The 19,771-nt window shown below is 37.5% G+C and overlaps 1 protein-coding gene across 1 annotated transcript in view; it reads right to left on the bottom strand.

Moving 5' to 3' along the window:
- The window catches only part of BMPR2 (bone morphogenetic protein receptor type 2), a 99,645-nt gene that overhangs the window by 49,647 nt on the left and 30,227 nt on the right, over nucleotides 1-19,771 (bottom strand). The window lies entirely within an intron of this gene.

Raw genomic sequence — 19,771 nt, 5'->3', positions numbered from 1 at the left:
GCATAAGTTACACAACTGTTAGCTGGTTTCTTCAACCACGTGTGTTACTTAATTGCTTCCAGGTTGTAAATCAAGCCAACCTTGTTCAGAGTGCCATCCAAGCCAGTGCTGCCTTAACGCAGTGTCATGTTCCCCCTGCACCGATCTCTCTTTTTTCCACCTTTTATCCATCTGTTGCACTGACTTCATTTTCTCCAGCAACCCACTAATTTGGGCTATTTCACACAACATTTACAACCACCAACAGAAATACAAACAGCTGAGTAAAACCCATACAACTCGGACCAACGGACCTGTGGAATACTGACTGTAAATAAGAGCAATGCTGTACATAGATTCTCTCCACAGGACGTCCAGCAGGAACACTTCATACACAAAAAGAGTACAAAAGTTAACACATATGATCACCTGAGAAAATCCTTGAGTTTATTTAAAAAAAATAAATGACAAACGGCATACTGATTTTAAGGAGAATATTTGATTGACAAGCTTCAAAAATTGAGTATCTTAAGAATTCAGATGTTTTAAACAAAAATCCCCACAGTGATTTTATGAGTATGTCACCTTCGGTAAAGAACTCAGCCAAGCTGATATGCCACTATCATCTCTTCTCTAGGAAGAGAAAACACATTCTAACAACAAAGTCGTTAGAAAAACAAGACCAAGAAAAATAAATCCTACATTTGTAGTGAATATGCTATATAGAGTATCTTCATTCTTCACTTGGATATGATTTTATAAAATGCTTGGAAAATTAGATGTGTAACTACAACACAATAAATGTTATTCAGAAGTACAGCTCAGCAAAGTCCCCATCTCAGTAAGAAATCGTACTATGCATCTCAGTGAGTAGATTTCATCCAGTTCTTAAGCTCATGTGAAAGCACCGGCAGCAGAAAAACACAAGGCTGAGTAGGTGACAAGCGATATTTTGGGAAAAGTGATTCTAAACTTAAAATAAAATTGTAGAATATTGTTGTCAATTACTAAAGGTACTGGCTACATGCAAAATATTTCCTCATCAAGAATTTGTTTTGTCATTCTGCAGCATCAACTCCAAAGATGCTGTGTTTCAACAAGGCAGACTTACTGCAAAAATGCTGTTTCACTGTATTATTGGCGCAGACGATTTAATAACAGAATGACAAAACAAGAGATCTAGATTCAAATACGTGTCTCACTTCTAAGGCTGTTGCTATTCATTAAAGATTCAAAACTCAATATTCTCTTACACTGAGACAACTATAAATAGCTACACCGATGAGAATAGCCATCTGACAGCGACTCCTAGCTCATTCTGCAGCAGCAGTAATTAAAATAGCACAACTTAGTGTTTTTCAATGGTCTGGTGGGGCACGTATGATCAGCTCAGCTGCATGTCAGTTCAGTAGCGGTAAAACTCTTAGTGGAAGGGACAGGAACTTCTTAAGCCACTGTAATTCAATCACTTGCAGCTCCACATACTGCAGTAATCTAGGCCATGTTACTCATTCACCTTACTATGCACTGGTCGGTGTACAATTTATCCTTTACACCTGTAACTTGAGTTTCGAGGCAATAAGCATTCATTATGAAGTAGGAGCTCTATGTTGAGAAACTCAAGTTGCACAAATTTCACAACTAACATTTTCTTTCTAAATAAGTAGAAATTAGCTGAGTTGCTGAGGACAAAAAGGTCATATTTTAAGATCTAGCATGAGCTGCCTCAAGCAGCCCTTGCCAGTAGCACACAGTAGTTTTATTCTCAGGAACAGCTGAGTATGCCAGGCGTGAAGCATCTGTCCTACATTCCCTGCTTCACAACACAGGAATGGACATGAAACAATGTAGGAAAGGATAGCAATCCACTACTGCAAGAGAGCAGGAGTTGTCTAACTTTGAAAATCAAAAAGGAAAAAGATTATCATTGAAATATAATATTCAAGAGGGAATGGGACAGAACTACAAGTTCTTGTGAAACATGATGTATCTGCTCTAAGGGACACTACGAAGGTTTTTAAATAAGTTGAGTGCAATAGCAGAATGGGACGAAGGTCACTCATGTTGTTGCTTGTTTATGAACTGCTCAAATTGCTGCAAGATGAGCTTTCATGATCTATTCCCTTACTGGGAAAAATAGATTAAAAAGAATAGAACTTACAAAGCATATTTGATTATCAAAAATCAGACAGATTTGGATATCAAAAACCTGTTTCGTTTTGTGCACTGTTCTGTGGTTTAATTATATTTTTTGGGGGGAAAGCAAAAACAAAAACTCCATGGAATTCCAGGAAAAGTCCACTTTCATAATACCTCAGTTGATTAAAAAAAGTTTTCCCTCTGAACTCAGGGGGGGATTTTTTTTTTTATTATTATTAGTTTTGCTTTCCATGCGCAGATATATAAGGTATAGTTACATGCATCACGTTCTGAGGCACAGACCACCTTAACTGCCATCTTTTCTAGACTCTCCACCTTTCTATCTATTAGGATCACGCTTGAGAGGCAAGGACTTGGTGAAGCTACTTGAAAAAACAGAAGTTCTTAACTGTTGTACTGGATGCTGTCCAACCATGCACCACAGAAAAACAATCATTGCTACCAAAGGCTTTTCTGATTTGAAGAAAATGTACAGCCCCACAACAATATCTGCAGAGGTAGGGAAGAGGTAATCATGAGAAAATGATAGCATATAAGTGCCTGTCTTTATCAGTTTTCTAGCATACCAATAGAAGTGCAAGTTCACTTGCCACACAGTTTAATGTCAGATGATCTCAGTGGGAAACTTTTCCAACACAAATAAAGGTTACGCACCCAAGAACTAGAGTTTTCATCCTGACCTCTGCACATTCATGCTTCGATTATAACCGAGAGTAGCACAGGCCCTATGGGAGCAGTATCCACTGCAGTACTCTGCTGACCCTTGCCCCTTCCCTGATGGCTTGGAACATCTGGAGAACAGGAGTTTTTTCTACGGTCTCTGTAGGTTCATTGTTGAAGCTCTAATGCCAAGGAGAATTGGGTGGGACACTCAGATCTCGAGAAACCATCCGGAAGAACTACAGAATAGATGAGTCACTTCAATTTCCTTGCACGGTTTCTGCACATTCCTGCTCTGGGAATCTAGTAATACGGTTTCACTCTGCCAGTCATTGGAACAAGTCAGCTCCAAAAACTTTTAGTATCGGAAAACTTGAAGTCAGGCCCTGGAAGCAGTCAGTAGCCTAGATGAGTTTGCCTAAAACCTTCCCTCACCAAAAACACAGATACTACTATAAAAATCTAAACTGTATTACAACAGAACTCTTCGTACTCATGCACAGTGCCATTGCTCCTCTGCCTGTAGGCATGCTCCTCGTGGACAACCCTTTCTGTCAGCTTCAGTCAGCTCAGGAGCCAAGAGCTAAGCCAGGTGCAGGCTGAGCTGGGCCTCAGCCACCTGTCCACATCTTCAAACCAGCGAAACACAGAGGCCAATTACAGGTCAAGCTAAGCAGTATCTTCCCAGAGATGCTCAGAAATGCCCAGCATTGTGCTCTAACAAACCTAGCACCAAAGCAAGCAGCAGAACAGGTTTCCAAGGGTGTCAGCAGCACTGCTGAATCCATCTTTCATAACTCTGCTCTTATTAAGAGATATCACCCTGGAGCAACTCTGCCACAGCCCCCTTCACCTTTTTACTCCTGCACAAGCTAAGCATCGTAAAAACAACTACGCTAAAACCATTTATCTGGACTGCCGTTGCTCTAACTAATGTGAAAGTCTATAACAACTCTTTCATCACTAGGACTAAAACATAACAAAGAGAAAAAAATGCCAAATACATGTATATTCATTCTTCCAAAGATTCTAAACCCACTGGATCAAACTAACAAATTCTTCTGGTTGAGAGACAGGGGTGGAAGACTTCTCTGGAGAGAGTTCACTGTTCTTAAATCACAACTATATGATTAATCAGTACGCAATAAAAAGTAATAATTCCCACATTTCTAAAATTACCAAGAAAAGGAATAAGTCACATTAAAGGCTACCTCCAAAATTGAAAAAACCCACTAAATTCTTTTTAAGTATATAAGAAGAAAGAAGGATTTTCGAGACTTTTATTATCATTTAAAATAGGTGAATTTTATTGTAAAATATATTTCTTTGTCACACAGAACTCACACGTTCAGATCTTTTCTAATTCACTTTCAATAACAGATGCAATGAGATTTTCAAGCAAATGACAATTGAGTGCTTACATGTCACAAACTACTGAAACTACAGACAACTGGAAATACATGGAGCTAATATTGAAAGGGCCAAAAGAGTACAATTTGAACATCTAGTAAAAAAGATTTGTTATGAAATGCCTATTTTCGATTTCCCTTGAACTATAACAAATAGTTATAAAAAAGCAAAACAAACTATAACAAAATAATTTAATAAAAATAATGAAGTTAACTGAAAAATCAGTTCTCTCATCCAGCAGGGATTTCCAACAACAAGAATGAGAGGCACCATTCCCAAAAAGTGGAGCAAGCGCTTTACCTCCTTGCCACAGAAAGGGAAAAAAAAGTTGGTTTTCCCTAGCCCATTTTACACTTCCATCTCATGCAAAAATTAACTTCAAAAAGCCAGTTTCAAAGTTTCATGCTTGAAACATGAGCAGCATTAAAGTGGGTGTTTAAATAAGTGACCTAAGAAATACTACATGTACTCAGCTTTCTTGTTTGGCTGTTGGTTACTGCTGCACCTGATGGCCACACACACATTAACAGACTTAACTTTCAGGAGGCACTGAAATCTTACTGTTATATTCTGACAGAAGAATGGGGAATCAGACCAAGTTAAACTACTTTCTTGTGTTCCTAAAGGAAGTGGGAATTAACCATAGTTTCCCTGGATCATTCTTTTACTCCCGCTATGTTTTACAGAGGGAAGAAGTATTTCTGGACAGCAAAGATTTGAAAAAATAAAATTAAAATAAATTTACAAGTGTATCTACTGTGTCAGAAATCTTACGTGCAACAAATATGATTCATATATGTTACAATGAATTAAAAAAATTATACATTGCTATTACTTAAAATATACTAATACACTCATTCTTTTGCAATTATTTTGTATTCCTGGAGAATATAACTACTGAAAACAATTACAACAGAAATACCAAAAGTTACAGGAATCCAACTGCAAATCCTTAAAACATAACTCATGTTTTTATTAATAGCATAGGAAGTTGGTTCCATTAGTATTTAATCAACACTTCCTGTCCTTACATCTATTCAATGTTGTATATTGAACTCGCATCAAGTGTAAAGGGAAGGGGAAAGGAAGGAAATGCTACAGAGAATTATTCTACTCCCTGTTCTAATTGGCAGGATAAACACCAAAATTTTCAGCTCTGCAATTAATGTCAGGCAATGCATTTCACAATGTGGAAGTCATGAATAAAGGAATCTGAGCTAGTTATCAGAAGACAGATTTGCACGTAACCTTGGCAAACAGACTTTCTGGCATCAGAGATATATAATTACCAAAATGGTATCTAAGTCCAACTGTCTTCACGACCATGTAGGTGCGGAGTTAGAAATAAAATTTTTTTTTTAAAAAAAGGAAAAGGATTCTGAATATTTGCTTGCTTTTAATAGGATTTCTTTAAATGTAGGCCAGTATACATTCAACTGGGAACCTCATTAGGCTGCAACAGATTTTTTGAAATGATTAAGATTTTTTTTTTTCCTGTGAGTGGTCCTTTAATTAGTGAGATTTTAATCAGACGGGCCAAAGACACAGAAGTTCTTTTCTTTCGATCCTGCCAGCTCTTGGTGAAGTTCTTTTATGTGTACAATCCGGGGCAGCATCTTCACCCTAGAGGCTGGGTTATGAGATAGCATGTGTCTTCAGGATGCAAGCTAGCAAAAGGAAGGTGATTAAAATACCACCTTGAAGTATACCAGGAGGCTCCTTTGAGAATATCTTTTCAACTACTGACTTCTGTGTTCTGACACGAGGTAGGGAGAAAAAGAACCCTGAAGAAATGATCACCTAGCAATCTCTTTACTGCTGCCTTTTTCATGTTTTTTTCTCCTCAGAGACTCTAACTACAAATATATCGAAATGTGTACACACTTGCATGAAAATGTCACGTACAGACTTCTTTTGAAACAAGTCATTCTTCTGCAGACAGACCATCTTTAATACTAATGTACTGGGATAAAAAAAAAAAGCTGAATTGATTGCAATCTTCCACATATTTAAGTTTCCAATACACTGTTTTGTAGCACAGTTGACCAAATAGCAGTAGAGGTCTGGACTGACTGGTCAGGAAGAGAAGTAAATTGCCTGCTTAAGGACTGGGAATGTGAGCATAAAGGTTTAAAACAATAAGAAATGGCCTGAGGACTTTTTGAGCATTTGGTCATGAGCGGCACCATGCACAGCCCACTGATCTATGGGGAACTTCTATTCTAGAGGCTCTCCACATAGGCTCCATAAACACAAGCGCTGTATTAGTATTTTAAAGAGAAGCAATAAGAAAGAAGGGAAAAGTGCAAGGAGAAAATACAGAAGGAAATACCAGAAGGGAAGCAGGCAAGTAAAGAAGGTGCCTCGGAAAGTTACATCTGCAGTTATAACCTTTTGTCTCCCTCTAAAAATGTCAGGAAACAAACATCACAATCATTAAAATTTCCTCCAGTGTTTTACAGGACATAGTATGTACCCCCAAGATACACTGCAAAATACATTGTGACAATAAAACCCTGACAGTTTATACTTAATGTTAAAATTTGGAATAATCTATTCACAATATTGCATGTTCCTAGTCTTCATTGACAAAACTTATTTTGGTTTTCTCTGCTTTTGCTGTACAACATATCAGTTTCAAATGCTGGCAATTACACAAAGCCAGGCTCTGACTGAGGACTGGTGCCAAAACTAAAATGACTGCTAGTACTGATATCCATTTTCAATTGACTAAGTAACTGAGCACACACATGATTAAATCATTTATGGTCGTTATAAGACCCTTTTCTATTAAAATCATTTGACACTAAAAAATTCAAGTGCCTTTTTTTCTGCACATGGATATACTTTAGTCTTTCATTTTCCTCGATCTAGTCTTTAAGAAAGTAAGTAATTTTGAAATCTCTTTTCCCCTTCTTTGCTTTCTAACATTGTTGTCTGCTGATAAACACTATCAGCAACAACAGCGACGCCAACTTTTTCCTGTTGTGTTCTTAAACAGTCCTTTCACAAATTGGTGTATCAACTGCATTCAGAAGTACTAGTGGTCTGCTGCCTTCAGGTAACTAAAGGAATAAAACAGAACCAGGTCACTTGGCAGCATGTTGTATATGAAATTCACAGCTTGGTTCCCACTCAGGCACCACCACTGCAGGACATGACCTGTGGCCTCCTCTTGAGCTGCGCTGACCTGACGGATACCCAATGCAAAGAGCCTCACTGCCAGCATGCCACCAACATATGCTCCCTTTGCAGCTTGCTGGTGCAGCACACATACACCATATAAGGGGTAACATAAGTACAAGAAATGACATAAGTAGAAAAGCATGGATTGGCCAAAAAGTACATAATTCCAGTTCTTCAACTAAGGCCTTGTTCTCTCTTCCCTCAAATTTTCTCTAAAAGGAAGCACTACTTTAGAAGAATCCAGATTAAGTGAGAGCAGCCCTGAGGGAGAGTGACAGCAGAGATTTACTGCTAGCAGCTGACATTATGTAGACCACATACACTGGCAGACTTTATGCTGACCTGAGCTTACTGCCCATATGCTGTTTCAGTGCCTTGTTTCCTCAACTTCCTAAATGTTTCAGAGGACAACCAGACCACCTTGCTGGGCAAACCTCATGTGAATCATGAACTGTCACAAAATCCATTTTGATCCAACTAGCATGAGCACAGGATACAGTAATTACACTGCCTACACAACAGTTGCAAGAAAGCTAACGATACCTGTGTTCTGGCATAAAAACTGCGGGACAAAAGTCAATCATTTTAAGCAAATTTGAAGCAGTGGAGTTAATACTGGTTCATGGTTTACATCATGAGGCTGTAGCATTTTTCATCTGGCATGAGACGAGATCAAGCTGAATCTAAAGAAGAATCTAATGAAGAGGTATTGCATTGACTCAGCCAGGGTCACAGGAGGACACACTAGAGAATTAAAGCCAAGTATCCTAAAGTCTAAATGACAGCCCTATCAACATGACCTTCTATTACCTCTACTTTGCCCACTAATGTGACCTACCCCCTTAACAACTTCCTCCAGAAAACATACATCTAAACAAGAAGCTACATTCCTAAATGATTCAGTACTTTCTTTAAGATTCTGTTGTTGTGCACCGCTGGTAACACTGAGGACATTCATTTTCACTGTAAGTCTGTCTAGTTCAGCAGGTTCCTTCCTACCATCTTCTTTCCACATGCTAAATTACCATCAATTTTTAACAAGATAATTAAAAGGAAGTACATGTAACAAACAGGTAGTGGAGGAACTATATCAGTCTGGCCAAGAAATTCCTAAATATATCAGTGGCTAGCAGCGAAAAGCTGACACTGGCATGTTAAAAAAGATAATGTTATCTCAGCTCAATGCTGACACAAGACTGGCGACGTTCAATCACACAGTTTTTTAAAAAATACTGAAAGTATAAAACTTAAACGATTAAACCATTAAATATCATGGAAGTATCAAATCATGGAATATCTTCAACACTCACTTATGAAGGAATCTAAGCATATTAGTGGAGGACAACACAAAAAAAATTTTTCTGGAGTCCTAACGCTTGCTTTCTGCAACAGTATCAGAGCTTTAACAATATCACTGAATTTGAAGAAGCAGATTTGCTGGGGAGTGTTCAAATCAAATGGTTTCAAATCAAATTGTCCAATCTGAACAGTCTTCTGTCCTCCCATCACCTTGTCTCAAGATGAAACAGTTGCTTATCTTATGAGCTGATAAGAATCCCAGTCTTTGCATGCACATCAGTCAGTTCAGAAAGAATCTACTCAAAGGCTCATGATGTTGGTCAAAAGCAAATGGTATAAGTTTAACAGAAAAGGTTTTGTAAGTGAGTTTTAATACATAACTTCAACATTATGTAAGTAAATCTTATTACAACATATACTCATGGGCATTTAAGCCTAGATTTGTGGAAAAATAGGGAAGTAAGTAGCTGGCTTTCACCGACTCCGTGGGATTTTAGACAACCAACTCCTCCAGGCCTCCTGGAAAAATCCCAGCCTACATTAATCTTCTGAAAGCATGAAATAGCACGTTACAGGATTTAAACAAACCTAGCATTTTTTCATGTCTTTTTTCCTTGCTTTTTAATATTATTCACTTCCTAAAGAACTATGTTTGTATTCAGAGAAAAATAAGTATATTAATGTTTCTGTTAAGCAATTATGTCAGACCAGAAAACATCTCAGCCTTAGTCACACAATTTTGTCCACTGGTCAATGTCTACTCACAGAGTTGAAAGAGCCTGGATTCTTTATCTTTGCCCTAGACTGGAGTTCAGGGATTTTTTTCTGGGTATGAGTGTCTGGCTTCTGTTTATCTGGGCTGTCAAACTGAAGTATCTGCATGGAATAACACAGGAAACTCTGCAGCAAAAGCAACAGTAAAGCAAACTAATGATGTGGCATTTCTGCCCCAAAATAAGATGTAACAAACTTTCCAGAGCAAAATCCATTATTTTAAAGTCTATTTCAGATCTCACTGAAAGAAAAGCCTGTTACTGGGTGTTCCTCCTGGCCTTTGACTATACTCACATTCCTTGTAAGCTCGGATGCCTTTTCCTCTGGGTATACTATCACAAAGATTTTCTGGAATACTTTTCAGTATCTTCAGTTTGGAACAAGATAGTACCCATACCGTCTGTCCTTCACAGTATGTTACAAAAGTTCTCCTTACAACATTTGTAGGAAGCTTACACTAATGGTGATACGCTGAAACATCTGAAAATGGGGAAACGTTCTGTGATCCAAGAATGTAATCATATTTTGCCCTCAGTAATACACATTACATTACCTTTTGGCTCACCACACAAATGTAGTCTATTTGCCTCTGAAGTCTTAAACCCTGAGACAAATGACAAGAGGAGCAGAAGGCAGAAACAAGCTTTCATGCTGCTCTGCTTTCCAAGTGTGCCAAGGCTCTCACTTTTTTGGAAATCCTCAAAAAATATACCTGCAAGTTCAAAAACTCCCAAGCCTTTATCTTCAAGGCACTTGATGGTGTGCCACAAAACATCCCACAAACCCTCAACTCAGCACAACAACTCCCTAGGCACCTTAAATATAGCCAATGTAAGGTGAAAGCTGACTTACACAAAGGACAGAGTGCTAATAAGGACTAAAACTGCGGGCTGCTGCAGGAACTGGGACCTGCTTCAAACACCACTGCACCACCTTCCCTACCTGACAGGAGGTATGGAAAGAACTGTGAGGTCAAGATACTTATGTATCTTTATGTGTTTGTTGAAATGGGCAAAAACAGAAAATGGTGACCTTTGACAAACCTCAGAAGTACCAGCCCTCTGAACAGAGTTATTGTTCATATATTTATTGGTGTTATGTTATGGTGTTAGACATTGATGGCCACAGCTGGTAGATGCAGACAAGCCAGCACTGAATACACTCACTTCAAGGATTTCCTGTCTGTGGAATTGAAGTACTGTGGCTCACACCACAGAAACAAACTTCAGGGGAGAAGGAAACAAAACAAAAACCCCCACTAATTTTCCACAAGGAGAAGTTTGCTTTTAATGATTCTAGTTGACTATGTTGTCATTTAAGTTTTATTCCATTTGAAGGTCCTCGCACTTAGCTGATGGCTTGATGCCTGTCACAGCTGCCTCGTACCAGCATTCCCACGCTAACAGCAGGTAACATGGAAGAGGGCACTCCCAAAAACACAGACACTTAAAGAGAAGGCTGCGATCAATCTGCTTCACAATTTGCATTACACATCTGAGAACAGTGACTACAGTTATGCTCCAAAGACCATCCTAAGCCCAGACCCCCGCTCAGGTAGCACGGGTTAAGATATCCTGCAAGATACAATAGCAGAAAACCTCAGGTTCTTCGGGCCATTAGCAAGCAAGGCCACAGCCCAGAATGCACAGGCGGTGAGGTGAGCGCAGGGACTCTTCCTGGGGGCTGCCCCACACACTGCCCAGCTCCCCACCGCAGGCACAGGGAGCACTTGTCCATGATCTCTGAGTTCACACATTTTCTGAACCAGACATGGTCTAAGGGCAGGAAATAAGCACAAACAGCATCATGGTACTTGGGACAAAGAAGGAAGCAACAAAGACAAACCCTAACTAACAACAAAAATATCTAATTTTTCCCTCTAAACTTTTGACTTTTTTGAAGACCTTAGTCTTTCAAAAGCACAGAGCGGTATATAGGGACATTGGACAAATATTAGTAGTTTGGTTTAGATGGCTCTAGAAAGAAAACTATGATCAAGAATTATGACAGCCGCTACAGAGGATGTTAATAGTTTATGAATTGAGTAAGGCAAACTTTTCTGTTTAATTTAAAGTAAAAACATTAGAAAGCAATGTAACTTGCAATAAACATTTAAACAGCAGCTTAAGAAATTCAGATCAGATTTATTAATTCCTATACTTTCTTTTCAGCAAGCTGGCTCTAATCTGTGAAAATTAGAGTATAACATGGAAAAACATGTTTGCACATGTATTTTTAAAGTTAATGTTTCTACATAAACAAAATAGTTGTACAGAATACTCTAATATAAGCCTCATTTGTATAACGGAAATCCTATTTGCAATATCTCTGTAACTAATAGATCCTGATCTGAGTCTAAGTTACTTGACATGGTGATAAGCCAGATAAGAACTATTTCTGGTGATTAAGTTACAAATCCTTCCATTGCTAAATGAATGTAAGTGCTTTTTTTTTTTTTTTGATAAACAGTTTTAGAACATGACTTTAAAAAACAGCCATCAAAAAGAAGGAAAAATCAACAAGCACAGAGAAAATAAAGCTCATAACCTGAACATGCGTTTTAGACTCTTCAGACAATATATAATTTATTCCACTAACTTCACTAAACACATGAACAGGATCAGACAGGTTTTCAGAATCTGAGACAAACTAATGCTGCAATCAAAGTATTAAGAAACCAGCTGCCTCTGTACCATCACAGCTGATTATCACAGACTATAGATGGCTACCTTATTTGGAAAGTGTTTTCACAAATACTCCATTGTTGAGAAACCGGTACATCAGAATAATGTGACATTAACTCTTTGTTTAATTGTACATTAAAAAAAAGGAACTTTAGGAATATAAATTACATGCACTTTCAGAAAGTATTATAAACTGCATTTACAGTGAAAGCTGACAAAATGAACAAGTGAAGAGAAATACTGAACACTGTCAGGTTGCACAGTTACGGTTTGACTTCTCAATCTTTTCCCAAAATCTCACTAAAAATAAAACCAATGCCAAACTCCTAGGTCCTATGAGACTCTAGGATACAATAATGGAAAGACTAAAACTGTACAATTTGGAAGATACAGATTTGTATTCAAAATGTTCTCAAATGGTTTTTCAGTTCAAGTGTAGAAAAAATTGCAAGACTTAAACTTCCAGTACCCCTCAACAAATGAAGTATCTTTAATATTAATTAGTGTTGAAATACTATGATGGCACCTTAAATGCCCAAACACTCCTTAAGGTTATGAGAAATAATTATTGTTCTGCCTGGAGCTACTACTAAGTAGGAAAGCAACAGAACCCAGTATTTAACAAGATACTCAAGTGTTTACAGCACTGCTAAACAAAAACAGGAAGTATCTTTAGATTTTCTACTAATATCTTACTAACGTTTCAGTGTCATGTTCTTTCAATGTTATCTTTATGAGTTGCAATACTGGTAATAGCAGAATGATTGCATCACTCTAACTTGATACAACTGTAAAGGAAATTTACAATTTATTAACTATAAAGAAAATTCAGATGTGGAAGGAAATTATATTAGTGATTCATTTATCCGGTAACTCCCCCCCTCCTTTCAGATGACACTGAAGCAAATCCAAGACCAAGAACCAATTGAATTAATGCCTCCGGTAGGTAATTTTAATGGACAATAAAGCTGTATCTTGCTATCATAAATATAGATGTGGTATTTTTTTGCTGCATATGGTTTGCTTTGACTAACTCTAGCTTGGTCTATGTCATTTGGAATGAGATACTGAATCCTAGGACTCCAGGGAAAATAAAAAAAATCATCTTGATCACAATTTCTAGCTACTGATATGGATATGGCCTTCATATCTCAGAAGCCGCAGTTAAAGTCAGAATTTCACAGTCAGATGAGAAAAACTGACTGCCTTGGGGTAACTGCAGAAGTACAAATATGCACCAGTTACTTATTCAAAGTATGGCTTTCCAGAAAGCTTTTAGATTAAGTAGTTCATTCTTCCCTTCCTTGTTTCTTTTCCAGCTTGTCTTCTTTCCCTCACCTTCTGGAGATTTAAAAGTCTTTGAACATCCTCCTAGGAGATGAAACAATTGCCATTCACAGTTTGTCAGTGCTCTGCCTCAACGAAGCAGGGTAGTAGAAAGAAGCTTACCACAGATTCATCCTCAAAAAAAAAAAGTTATTTCTCTAAGTCTTATTGTTGCCTTGATGCTATAATACTAAAAGGTAAATCTTACAAGCTTGCAAACTTTTTTTTTCCACTCCTATGTAAAAGCTCTTGGAATTCTTTGTCCTGACCTATCTATACAAGTAAAGACTACTAAGATAGTCTACAAAAGGCTTAATTCCAAGCTTCATTAGCAACTCCACTTTTATAAGCTATTTTACTTCTTTTATTTATTTATTTTTTAAATCATAGTTGCATGTCAATGCAGACAATGAAGACAAGAAAACAGGAAATACTTTGATTCATGTGGGTTGTAATGTTACCTAGTCACTGTATTTTTCAGGGACCAGAAAATAGTAACAGAAGTTAAAATGAAGAAGCTCGCAATAGCAAAATCAGCTTGATTTCAGAGAGGAGAAAAAGCATCTCAAACTCAGCTTCATTATTTTTTCCTAATTAGTGTGATGTAAGTTCCCTTTGAGAACACTGAACTGCGAAGTATGTATGACATGGGTATTGATGCAAAATTGGAAGTAAAATAATGAAAATATTGGCAAACAAGTAAATCCGTTCTCTGTAAAAGGAAGAATAGAACACAAAACAAGAAAAAAAATACAAGTCATGTTTAGGGTACAACCATTCTCATCTGTGACAGCAAGGCAGTGAATGCCACTTACAGGGAAATGGGAGCATCTCATGGACAAAAAACAAGGAACTCCATTCAGTATTGGCTACAATTTCTCTACACTATTAATGAGTGCATAAACTACAGAAAGTCTTTCAGCAGAAAGCCAGCATTCCCTTCAGCTGAATACTTCTCAATCCACTACTAAGCTAATAAGAAAAAAAGAAGAAGGTAAATAAAGTCCTAAACAAAAATAATCAATTTTTCTATATCAAAATCAAGTTTGAGGGTATTTTCAACATAACAAAAGAATGTTAACAGGACACGACAGCTCACAGGCTTTGCAAAATTACTGATTTGTAACTAAAAAAAATACAAAATAAATGAAGTACAACGAAATTCAGCAATCTCCGAATACACTCATAAAATACCATATTATAAGAGCGGTATTTGGACTTTAAACGCTACTGAAACCAAGACTGCAGGACCTGTCCCATCATACTTAAATGTACATTCTCCTCTCCAGTGCAGAGTTCATTATTATGTTCCCTCCTATTTCCCTCCTATTTCACCTTCACACTCTTCAAGCAGCAAGGTCCTCTCTCTGTCTTGTTGATCATATTTAATGGGTAAAAGAGCATCTTGATCCAAGCAGTCAAAACAAAAGTTCTTATCTTATTATTACTTATTACCTCATAACATTTTTTCTGTCTGCCCAAAATATGCCATCTATCATGTTCTTTCTGAAAAGATCTCATTTTTTCATCATACTTCCCATCTTTGCTTTCAAAGCCCTACCACATTCAGTCTCTCACTCGTTTTTCCATCTGTCATTTCCTTGCTGTTCCCCTATGATGCATTTGACAGCAGCTGCCAGTTCCTCCCACAAGACACCTTTTATAGGTCACTCTCTGCATGTACAGTATGGTTTCTAAAACTGACTGCCAAATCACCAAGTCACTCTATACCTTTCATTCAATTCTACCACAACTTATATCTATCATGAGGAAATGAGTTCACTCCCTTTTCTATCTATTAAAAAAAGCATCAACAAAACCGCCATGCTAATGTGTGTTAAACTGAACACACCTTCCTTGCTACTGGCTTTGGCATTCTTCAGCCTGAGACTTCACGTCCACATTTGGCCATTTTTGCCCCTTGTCACTGCACCGTGCCTTTGCTCTGACTAGAAAAACTGGGACAGGAATCAACTCATGGTTTCAAATGAGGATGGACTGAAAATGTAAAAAAGTTCATAAAGGCCATTTTATCGTTACATTGCCTATTATTAAGAAGTGTTTATCAGTCCCTATTGTTCTCTCATTTCACGGGTAACACTTCTGTATCTCCAAAATCAGGGAAAGCACAAGAATCAGGGCCTGCAAGTATTCACCAAATGGGCACAGTGCTGCACAGCCATCTGTGGAGATTTCTCCCACATTGGTTTGTTCCTATCCACACAGAAATACAAGTCCCCTCCTTAACCACATCTGCTCTGTAGTTCAGATGGTGAGAGAAAAAAATACTTTGTATTAAGCTCAGTCCTCACAATAAAACATAGCACAGTTGCTATTTTCAACTAGTTTGACAAGAAAAAAAAGACCTCCTGGATACTAATTCCTAAAGAGAAGTTAGTGAAGGTGAGAGGCAGTACAACTGCTCCAGCTGAAAGAAAAGGTGCTTATTAGACACCAGAGACTTTTCAGGGGAAAGGAAGATTACCTCAAAGTGCCTCCTATTCAGTACAGCACAAGGGCTTTCAGAGGAGCCCTGGCAAGCAGACTATACAGAACCCTGGCAGAGCTTCTCCTACCACCAGATTTAATCCACATTTCTCACTTCTACAACATTTTAGTATACACACTTCAACATTTACACTTTGCTTAGATTGTACTGCAATTATTTAATTCCAGTCAAGTGCAAAATGCCAGTGTTACAGTCAGAGATGATGTCAGGGCAGACACTGGGAAATGCTGCAACACTTGCTGCTCCTTTTTGGAACAGCCATGCTGGAGTCTCAACTGAGACCACTTGGATGGGGAAACAGGAGAGGAAATGGAAGAAGTAGAACATGAAATATCTTGCCATGCTGTAATCAGACATAAGCTCCTCATAGCAGTGTCTGTTTACAAAGCGTTACAAACAATCAAATTCCCTTGGGATCTACACACAGAGCCCCATCATCTTCTACTGAAACATACACTAATCCTACTCCAGCACAAACAATATCTTAAAAGAATCTAGATTTTTCTTTTCCTATTAAGAAGAACTTACTTTTGGCAGCAGGAGGAACAGAACAGACATTCCTTCCATTTTATACAGTTTTCCTGATATGCATATATTGATTTAAAAGATTCCACACAAGCCACAGTTTAAAGCTAAACGAGTCCTAGGCTGTCAACTTTCATTTTCTTAAGCTTTACTTTTAATATGTGTTCAAAGAAAATAAGTTCTGAAAAACATCACTGCAAGCATCACTATAGCAACTGCAGCTCTTGAAGTCTCCTTGATGCAATGCTCTCAGATTCCAGATGGAACAAAATGCCATGTCTATCTCGCTTTTTGTAAGGTGTCTCTCTCCTACAAAGCCTTAAAGACTAGCAGGGACAGCTGGTGCAGAATTTTCTCTTGCAAAGACCACACGGACTCTGATATATTCACCTATTTTCACAGTTCTGAAACAAAAATACGATATCATGACATTTGCACCCAAATGCCAGCATGAAGTGCCACTAAAACAAGGAAAGAATTATGGAGGGTATTTATTCAAGTCTCTTTACAACCGAAGAGCTGTTGACCTCATTGAAGTCAGCGGCAGTTTTGCCACATATTTCAGTGGAACCAGAATTGCAGCCTTCACGCTAAGCTTCCGCAGTAGCCCAGTTCTCTAACTAACTGAAGTGCCTTACGAATATTTCCTAGCGCTTCACAATGCCTGCTACCTATGAACTCTGCCTAATTACCTGGATGTAATTTGTAGAAATGGCTGTGCATCTTTGAATCAAAGCCTTAAAAAGTAGTGAAATTCAGTATTATGGGACCAAGAACAACCAAAAGATCTTGAAACTATGCTATTACAAACTATAACTGCCATTACAAAATTCAGGTAAAAATGAGCACTTCATCAAAATGCATTGGTTCTCCATTTCACTCCCATTGCCAAAAACACATGAAAAAAGAAAAAGCAATGAAAATTTGTGATTGATTCCATGGCTTGGCCCTCTAATCTGAAAAATAATTAGCAAGATGTACGTTCCGTTTTCTGCTTGTAGAAGTCATCTCACAGTTCCAACGTGAATTTCTAATATTTATTGCACCTTTTAAAAATGTTTAATTTAAAAAGAAATTCTAATTTCCTTCCTTATTAGCATGTGGCCTGAATTAAGTGGTAGGAGTACAGTACGAAGAGTGAGGGAGCCATCTACCATTGCTCACAGCAGGCACAGATGCCAGAGTTTTACATGATTCTTGCAAGCCTCACTTTTCAAATAGGAATATGATTGCATGCTAGCAATACGTTTATGCTCCGGAGTTTCAGCCCTCCCTCTCCTATTTCACAGAAATGAGTTCTTCTCATGGAAAATTTTCTTCTTATCACAGATTTCTGTTATAGCTGAGAGACGGTTCAGTTCTTAAGAGTTGAGGCAAAATTCTTTACCTAGCTCACCCCCAGATATGTGGGACATCCTTGGCAAGCCTATTTCTTATTCAAGAATAGGAAAAATGGGAGCTGTACAAAAAGAATGGAGGAGATCATACAGATCAAGTAATTAATTAGCATAATCATGGTTATAGATTAAAAATATTATATGGAATACACCTACATATTTCCTTCTAGAGTTCTGGGCTTCAATATTGGAAATCACCTTAGCTGACGCATTACATGTCTGCAATTTCCAGTGAACGTCCTACAACATGAAGTTCAGGTTTGAGAAACAATCTAGCATTAGCAAAATCTAATCTGTAAGCAATCACAAGAGACTATGATTCACAGTAATAGTAACCAAGAACATTTCTTAAAATGTTGTCTAAATTCTTAAATCAAAATACCCAAACAAAAAAGATTTTCTAAATTACATATGTGGAAGATTAGTTACTAAATGCAAATCCAGACATGTAAATTTGATTACATGTTTCTGGCATGCCATCAAAGCAGAGAAAAAAATGCTACATATATTTGACTGACTGATTTAAACTAGACATTATTCAGATCATAGTTATTCAGAATCTTCAAAACTTCAAGGAAAGCCACAATCTTCTAAATTAACAAACTGATATTTCAGAAAAATGTGAGGGATATGTGTTATTTTGAAGCTATGAAAAAGATTAAAAAACAAAATTTGAGGATGTTTTGAATATTTTTTTTGTACTTCAGATAATACAATGCATCTCGGTGTAGGACCTTTTAAAAATTATACTAGAAAAAATGACAATATTTAGCTCTATAATAAAATCCAGACAGACATCAGAAACTGATTCAAATACATATTTCAAGTACATTGGCCAAAGATGTAACCAATTACGAAAGGACTGTACTTTGTCACATTTTTCAATTGATGTGATTCAAAATCTTGCCAAGGACTTCACTTCTTTCCCCCTCAATCCTCCATTCTAGCATTAGTAAACAAATAAGCTGCAGCAGTTAGTGATATTTTTCCTACAAATTTTTATCCATAACTGTTGAAGATTTCTTCTGTGTGGTATTAACACTGTAAATATTCAAAGCAGGATACTTTTTTAGACTGGGAGAAAAATTTGAGGTTTTCAGCTTGGTTAGCAATATTTCCAATTTTTACCTTCTTCCTATGTTGTTTTAGATATTTTCAGAACTAGCTTTCCTTGTAAAAACAAGTACACGCTTCCTGCTCCAAGGCTGGCATCCCCCTAAAATTAAACTAATTCTACAAGACAGTATCAATTCCCCCTATCTCAAAGTATCATATGCTGATGACAGATGACTAATGTTTTCATCTCTCTCTATTCTTACTTCTTTCCGTATTCTTAAGATGCATGAACAGAAGACAGTTAAACTGCATTTACTCAACATCAATTTGTGCAATCCTTACAGAAACTCTAAATTGCTTTGAAAAAGTGAACAAGAAGCACATTTTCTTTCAGACAACACAGAAAATTTATCTGAATTGTAATACAAATGTTGTTTTAAAAGCTAACTGAAACCACACATCAAGACTGCAACTTGCATTGTCCCTCTTCGAGAAAATAATTAACAGCATAGTATAGGACAGGCTGCTTTCTCCTCCATAATCAGCCCAGCTAACTAAGGATGCATATAGCTTTGAGACAGTATAGGACTATTCAGATTCCCATTCTGGTCTGGTTCTTTGCATTAAAAAAAAAAACAACAAAAAACAAAAACCCAGCATGCCTCTATTAACTGCTCTGCAGCTGTACAAACAGCAGTGTTTTACCAGTGCGCAGGCTCCTTGTCTGTATTTTATCTCATTCAGTAGCACTTCCATAAGCTTAAACAAGCCCAACATCTGAAAAACAGCAAGAAACACCTTCTAGA

The sequence above is a fragment of the Numida meleagris genome, chromosome 5 (genome assembly GCF_002078875.1).
Source record: "Numida meleagris isolate 19003 breed g44 Domestic line chromosome 5, NumMel1.0, whole genome shotgun sequence".
In the NCBI taxonomy this organism is placed as follows: Eukaryota; Metazoa; Chordata; class Aves; order Galliformes; family Numididae; genus Numida; species Numida meleagris.
The sequence above is the reverse complement of the archived record's forward strand: the minus strand, read 5'-3'. Positions and strand labels throughout refer to the sequence as shown.